This window comes from Neodiprion fabricii, chromosome 2 (assembly GCF_021155785.1).
Source record: "Neodiprion fabricii isolate iyNeoFabr1 chromosome 2, iyNeoFabr1.1, whole genome shotgun sequence".
Classification (NCBI taxonomy): Eukaryota; Metazoa; Arthropoda; class Insecta; order Hymenoptera; family Diprionidae; genus Neodiprion; species Neodiprion fabricii.
In genome coordinates this window covers 10,074,431-10,082,731 of record NC_060240.1, presented here as the reverse complement: position 1 = coordinate 10,082,731, position 8,301 = coordinate 10,074,431, and the positions used below count along the sequence as shown (strand labels likewise).

Below are 8,301 nucleotides of genomic sequence, written 5' to 3'. Positions count from 1 at the left end.
ATTGCAACAATGTTACCGAAGCATGCATCATACAATTGTTGGTTCAGCAGCATGAGCGATAATTTTTTGCCGACGACAGGTATTTGATAAGTCCAGTTTGACAGTCAACCGTCCATTTAAAAAAAGGGAATCTATCTTGCTTAGGGGATTCTACAGGGCGATATTTTCACCTACCGACAAAGATCGCAAGATCTCGTTGATCGTAATATACAAATGATCCAAATTTTCATTTATTTTAGAAGAAAACAAATAAGAATGTCTTTTGTTTATCTGCTATTCTATATAATAAAAATAGTACAAATAAATCGGGAGTTCTCTGAATTTTACTCAATATTCAACCTTATTCAAAGAGCACATGCAGCTTCGTAACACGCAACTTCATGAGTGTACTAAACGAGAGCTGCATCGGAGCCGCAGGCATCCTTATCTAGTACTATACGTCAGACAAAGATGCCTGTGGTCCGAGTGTAGTTCTCGCTTTCCACGCCAGGATCGCATTTTTCACTCGTTCCCGCGGTCAGTTTTTACACGTCTATGAATATAGGGACTGAGCGTGCGTACAAGAATCGCCGTGGGCGGCCAGAAATGACTCTACCGATGAGATTCGCGTTATTTTGGCAAATGGTCTGATTTGTCCTTATGCTTACGAAATAGCAAATATGTGTACAGAACAAATGCTTCTGCCCGGAATAATAATTACGATAGTCCCGGCAATACCGGGTAAACTGCTAGAAAGTATAAAATGTCTCTATGGAACAGGATGATTCCAAACGATTGGTTAATTTCGTGCGACAGGGTAGCAACGGAAACTTCCGATTAGCCGAGTCATTAGCGTAGACAGGAGAAAATGCCCGTCGGTTGGGATAAATAGAATCGATTTGGCGCTGCCGTGAATATTGCGCACGGTCTCTATAAGAGAGTATGAAGAATCGAGTCCAGAGAATTCTTGTGCTGTACTTTGGTTACAATCCAGATAATGCAGCATGGCGTCTTGTAGATGCAAGATGGCGCGCGGTTCAAAAGTCGAAGATGGAATGGAAAAATTCCACGCGCAGTAAGCAAACCTTCGACATCCAAGCGTCAGGGCCTTGAATATCACAAATGGTTTCTGCTATCTCCGGCGCATGCGACCATGTTCCCCATCTGTCATGGATCCCGGGAATAGTTTGCTATCGCGTATACGGAATAATGAAATACGTTCTCGATGAAAAATGTGGCGAACAGTTGAAAACACAACAGAAACAGAAAGTGCAATTATGACTTGGTGTTAAAGCGGTGTCGAATTAGTGATTTGAGGTTCATAGGCGTGGAAAATTGGCGTTTAAAAATGAGCCTCGCTGGCACGGGCTGCTTTCTGTCATTTCGGAGTCGGGAGAGAGTGGAAACAGTAAGTAATTTCCCTACGTTTTTCCACTCGCTTTTTTTCAATCATTTTTCTCCAAACTCCCCCTTCACATCGGGCAGAGAATAACCGATGTTTGCGTTTTTGCCTCGCGAAATTTCTGAGAAAACGAGAATTTCCGTCGTACAGTTTGTTCGAGCGGTAAAATCCACTGAATTCAACCACCAAATTGAACAGTATTTTATCACGCTTCGCCGCAAGTGTGTGTATATTCTTACCTGCGCGTACACAATGACCGTCTGTTCAAAGAGCGGCAAGATACCGTCTGGATTGACTGTTTACATTGTGACGCTTTTCGAATCAACAAGCGGATTTTTTAAATTCCAATTAAACCCCGCATTAGCTCGCTTTGCCTTGATTTTTCACCGCATCACGCATCGAAACACGTCCGTTTGCGTTTCAAAATATTGCCGCGATTTTCTTTTTTCATTTTATTTTTATTTATTTATCTATTTTTTTTTGCACACAATCTGCGATCGTTATTCCTTCAATTTGATTAACTGAAACAGTATTTCGTCCCGCTTTTTCTTCGCCGCTGTTGGTCAATTCGATAAAGTGAAAGTGTAACGAGATTTCTCGCGTTGTGTCGTGTATATATATACGTTACACATTTACTGGCATTCTTATGCATAGATGTATGCACAACACGTAGGTGTGATTGAAATACCGCGGTTCGCTGACACCGTAATAGGTCTTTCGAAAATTATTTCCACTCACCTTTAATCGATTATCCGTGTTAAATTCGATTAGTTAATATTCGGCTCTCTATGACTGCAAATGACGCTGTTATGGACATCGCGGTATCGATACGAATAGTTATTATTTCCTCGGGGCGCTTTCCTCCCTGACCCTATTGAAAACAAATAAAAGTCAGCTGCCTGTACCATGAAAGGTTTCCCCCTTTTTCCTTATACATCGTGTACTGTTATTGAAATCTTTCGACTAGACCAGCAAACGCGATATTTCGTTCAGCCTTATATCTGGTAAAGGTCATGCAACATCTGCCAACGACAGCCACATGTTTTCCTACACTTTCATTGTGATTATTTTAGGAAATATTCAATTTCGTTGATAATTAACGGTTTGGCTTTTTATAAACACATCTCTATTTGTCGTAATGGAAAATACACTATAGGTGATGTAAAAAAATTGGTGAGTCAAATATTTTTCCAGTTAAATTCATTCGGTGAATTACATTCTTAGCTACCAAGTTATCGTTGATGTAGATAATATTTTTTTCACTCTAGCAGAAAATCGTTTGAATAAAGAAAGTTTCTACAAACGTTGATCAAAGGTACAAACACAGCTTTGTTGTAAAACTTAAAAGTTATTGTTTTTCCTGACCTACATTTTCATCAAAAAATCAGCCAACCAACCAACTTTACTGTAAACATCAACTATGAACAATTGTTTTATATTCGTATTACGACGAAAGCTTTTCTTGGAAATATTAGGGAATTTGAGAAATATATTCAGAGGATTTGTTATTCAAAGTCTTCTCGAATCTAGTGAATTCGAATTATTCACTATACCTTAAAATCCGAGAAATATTTTTCCCTCGGTATTACATGAATATGACATTGTAAAACGTGAACGAAAGCAAAAATGCAAAACATGAGAGCAAATAAATTTACGAATGAGCAAATAATTATACTCTGTCATTCCTGCGGGTAAAATTGTTTTTATACTCCTTCGCGGTTCGACTTTTATGACATGTGAATATATCACACACACACAAACACACACACACATATATATATATGCGTAACAACATTACAATGTGCGTATTGTAGCAACTACTAAAAGACAAAAATATCACATATTATCCGGCCGACACCGTGAAACGTGTTCATGGTTTTCAAAACTGTTTTTAATGACTTCAACACAATTGCATCACCGAGTCAAAAATAGAAAAAAGATTTGACACTTTGCGTTGTGTTTGCGCTAAATTTTTTTCTCCATCAAGGCAGCGGCAGGTGGCGGGTGGGGGGGGGGAAGAAGTCTTCGACGAACTTGAAATTGTTTCGCAAAACTTTTATTTTTTTTTTTGTGTCTGTGCACATGTAATATATACGGTATAATGTACGTATAGCTATAAATAATTATAGATCCGAGATACACTGAGCCTGTCATATTCGCGAGAGCTACTGCATCGTAGATTTAATTTGAATTTAGATGCCGAGTTTGTAATCTTATAATCGAATGAAACCTTACATTCCTATGCGGCGTATTGCTATTCGTTGTTTAAGGAGAAGTAGCAGAAGACAAAATAAAAAAAAAAAAAACAATAGGTGTGGGTAAGAGTCAGGATTCAAAGATATAAGGGTAATTTCTAGTTATGGTTACCGTACACAGTCCTCAATTATTTTCACTTTTTGTACGAGGCTGAAGTTGGTAACGATAGCGTAGCGAAACGTGGAGGGGAAAAAAAATCACTATTTTGCAATTTTCTAGTGACTTTGGAGTAGCTAAGTTTTGAAAATATGAATCACCGTTTTGCCTTAGTATAATTTACTGCATTTAAGAGGTTCCTAAAATTACGAAATACGAGGTTTTCTGAAAAAAAAATTAGTAAATCTAGTGAATTAGGTTTAACATCGCAATAGCCTGAAAACGTGTTGTTGACTACTATATATAATTATACTAAATAGTTACTAGTTGTACAAAATTTTCGTCTAATACCTAGGGTATTTAAATTGTTACTGCGACGATACCGAATTTACTAGAATTTCCTAATATATAACTTAATAAGTAATGAATGAAATATTTCTTAGTTAGGGAATCGATATCGACAAATATATCGCTGCATTGATCCATCGGATAAATAAAAAATTTTTCATTTTTTGATCGATAAATTGCTCTCAGCAAGAAATTGTACAGCTCGCGCATTATATATTATTACATATAACAAGTGGTGCGTAAATCCTTCAACGGTTCCGTGATTAACATGTGTAGTTAAAAGCGATAAGTTATCGTTAGAAGTTTTCGCCTCGGAGCCATAAATTTGGGATTAACACTTCAGTCTTTGTTCAGCCAACAATCATATTAATATATTTTTTCTATTTATATGAGGCATTCCATACGAAATAGTACGATTTTTTCATTCGCACTTCATCCTACTAAAAACATCAGTTTTAAAAATCGTTTCTGTGCTGTGCCGTTTTTCAGAATTCAAGACCCATCTGTGTGAATATAAATCTAAAAAACCTTTATACGATGTGAAAATTACTAGAAACACATTAACAACAACTATTTTTTGCACCTTTTAATGATCAATGTACAATGTCGATAAAAATTTTCAAATAAACTGTCTTGGTGTATAAAAGAAAAATTCCGATGCCAAAAACGTACAATTTCGTGAGATCTACAATTTGACCAAGAAACACGCATGTGTAGGAAGTGATCGCACAAAACCCTTGAAATAATCACTGATTTTCAATTTCTTATGAAACTATTGCCTTTACACAAAGTCAGAAGATGCTACTATTACAGTGTACCGAAAAACAGTTAAAACAATCACAGATGATTACGAGGCAAAAAGCATTCAATTTCACGCGGAATGGCCCGTACACAATTTGAACGGTACAATTGATCACAATTATTCTTTTCACAAGGGACTTGCTAATATCCTAATTTTTTTGGTTAAAAGGAGACAGCGTTAACGAATGAGTCACCCCGCGGCGTCGTTTAATGTTGAAATTAGCATATTCCACTGTCGTTCAATTTGCTCGGTTGACGACGGGATGTAAATGATTTGATTAATTAATCGTTCAATTAATCGGCGACTAAAACAGGAAGAGCGTCGCCGTTTCGTTGTTTAACCTCCGCTGTCGTTGCTGGTGCTGTTGCTGCAGTAATTTGTTTCATTTTACCGTGTCGTTACACCTACAGCTGACCCCGATACAGTGGCGAGCTAATTCCCGTTACATGTTTCAGGATTGAAAAAAAATTATCCAACCAAAACCGAGGGATCGGTGCCGGGCCATCTGTAATTTACGACTTGTACGAACAATTTCCCATTACATATTAAATGTACAGGAAAATTTTACACCTGGATTATATAAAAAGGGAAATATATTCAAGCAATCTGAAGAAAAATACTCTTTTCCTACAGTGACTGAAATTTTTTGTTAGAATGCATTGTATATATATATATATATATATACATATTTAAACGATTCATCTATATTCGCATTGCAGCCGGCAACGATAACCTTAAATGGTGACCGGTAATCACAAGACGAGATGACTGAATCAGTGGCGTCATTGGTTTTTTTGAATTTTCGAAGACCGTCGATTTTCCAGTCTCTTATGAGTCTATTCTACAATTATAATTATGCGTGCATCGTGTTTGCTAGATTTAATTTAAATGAAAGAGCACCAACCGTGGTTTAATATTGTAATGTATTTTAGATTCTGTGATATCACTTGTTTAATTTGCACTCGACCGAATCTACGGAATAATATTGATTTTTATTCTTTCGGGAGCATCCCTTCATCAATGCGAAGGTATTTCCCCCCCCAAAAAAAAAAGATACCGACGTAAATTCGCCCTCGAACAATTCTTCCTCTGTATTCAAAACACGGATCCAAGATGGCGGTTATTATGCTTATGAGCATCGGGGTTCAGAGCGCCCCAATAGAATCAGAACTTATCAGAATTCTCCAATATTTTCCTCTTACAACACCCGTTATCGCAACCCTGAGAAGAATTTCATTTGTTACATTTACACTAGAAAATCTGGTGAATTGAGTATCGTTACAAAAACAGTTCGAAAATTTCTACAGGTACCAATTTTTAGGGACAATTTTGTACGAAATGTTCCGATTTGTCTAAAAAATTTGTAGGAAATTGTAGAAATCATTTTCACCATGGTGCACAAGAAAATTTCGTTGAAATTATACCGTCAAGTATGATTATAGTTGTCAATAAGGCATTTCATCTAAATATATTTGTTTTTTTAACCACAACATTTTCGTCAAAAAAATTTCGGTACATATACGAGTGACTGTAATAGCGACGAAAATTTGCAAAGTGGTGATTTTTCTTGAATATTTGGTTACGTCAACGTTTGCTAAGTTTGTTTCATTGTTTCTCTGCCCTTTCGTGCAGGCGAGTTTAAAAATCTGCAGTGGCGTTACGAAGATTGCTGCATCAACTTTTTGTCATTTCATTTACATTCCCCCCGATTATTACGCCGTCGCTCGTTCGTTCTTCTCGTGGGATTTATAACTTGAGGCTTATCCTTACAGCGTACACAAAGCGGCGTTCTCTCACGGTATTTATCATGCACGGAAATGATGTTATATGCTAATTTTGACACATAGTTATGAATTTTTAAGTGGGCTTTATTTTTCATACGAACTCCTTGCGCAACAGATTTGATATAGGATTCGTGTCTGTTGGCAAAATTTGATGCATCGTACAGCATGAAAGCAATTCAGTCAAGGAAACTTTGCAATTCAGATGACTTGACACCGTTGAAATATATTTCATCATGCGAAGTTATGCTTTGGAAGTCAGTTTTCATTACAGTGTTTCGTTTACAGTCGATGCGGTACGTAAATGAAGAATCCACATTCGTCATGAGATGAGATAGCTATCGATACTTCGGATTCGGATCATGTATAAGTGGCAATGAACTTCGCGTCACTGCTTAATTTACACTGTTAAAAAAGTTTGTTGGAAATGTACTGAAATTGTAACGGAAGCTATAATCGATGAAAACGCATTTTAGATTTATTAGAAAATCGAGCTCATTATTATTTGTTCTTAACCAGGACTCGAAACCCCGTCGTTCGCAATTTCCGGATCACTAGTTGGACGCCATATTTACTAGGCCAAACTACTTTGTTGGAAAACCATGACTTTATTTGATTAATAATACAATGTACGGTCCACGCGGACATGGAAAATAATACAGTCACCGAAAACTCGTCAATAAGATTATAGTTTTAGAATTCATAATCACGATACAATTTTGAACAAATGGACAAGAGCATTTAGACTATGGAATTTAAAGTTCATATGCGACATTTCCGAATCTAATTATGAGATATTCGAAATCGCAGAGTGAAAATAATATAGATGCATACTAATTTCTTTTGCTGTAATACATTTTTAATTTTAACAGACTGTAATTGAATTTCTTTGGACATTTATCACGTGAATTCTGCAGAATGTTTAGTAAATTCCAAATAGCGTATAGCAAATGTATAGTAAATTTACAAATATAATGCATTCATTACGTAATTTAGTAAAGTCGAAGTACGCTTTTGCGTTTCTCGAACCAAGTTAAGCAAAATTACAAAATTTTATTGCAAATTTAATGAGAACGCATAGTAATTCAGTTCAAAACATGAAATTTGAAATTTAGCTACAATTTTGTGTAGTGAATGTGTGGTAAATTTAAAAACATTTTTCACAGTGTACGCTCTTTGTTTATGGTCCACTTCAATCCAAGAAAATACTCCGAAATGGGCTTATGATGAGAATAATTTCATTTTAACGTACAACTATATTCTAATCTCGAAATAAGTATTCTTATTGGCACGCTATGAAAATATATTGCATTGTAAGGTACCAGCTTGGCAGCTTTGTATAGTTCGTTGGCTGTATTTAAAAGTTTTCCCGTATAACACAAGTTATAAGTTTAGGATTCATTTGGCCTCCTTTTACTCTGGCAAAACGAGTGAATACTAGATAAACTTTAGATTAAGAAATACTTTGTCCTTAATAGTGGTTCATAGGTTCACTATATATCTGTCCCATAAATTTGAGTAGGAATCAATTCAACGGTGAAACGGAACTCGACCCACGCCATGGTTAGGTTTCGATTGCGACTCGTATCCAAAGTTTCGTTCCATCGAGCTCTTTTATTACGAGTTCCGATCATAAA

At 36.3% G+C, this 8,301-nt stretch overlaps 1 protein-coding gene across 6 annotated transcripts in view; it reads left to right on the top strand.

The window, feature by feature from the left end:
* The first annotated feature begins 963 nt into the window (after nt 1–963).
* Nucleotides 964–8,301, top strand: part of LOC124175966 (calmodulin-binding transcription activator 2) — a 29,576-nt gene continuing 22,238 nt past the window's right edge. For 4 of the 6 annotated variants that reach the window (XR_006869277.1, XR_006869278.1, XM_046556668.1 and 1 more), the window contains exon 1: nt 965–1,387. The gene's annotated coding sequence lies outside the window, so the exon portion shown is untranslated. Of the gene's footprint in view, nt 1,388–8,301 lie in introns of all 6 variants that reach the window. The other 2 variants (XM_046556665.1, XM_046556664.1) reach the window with 2 other exon arrangements.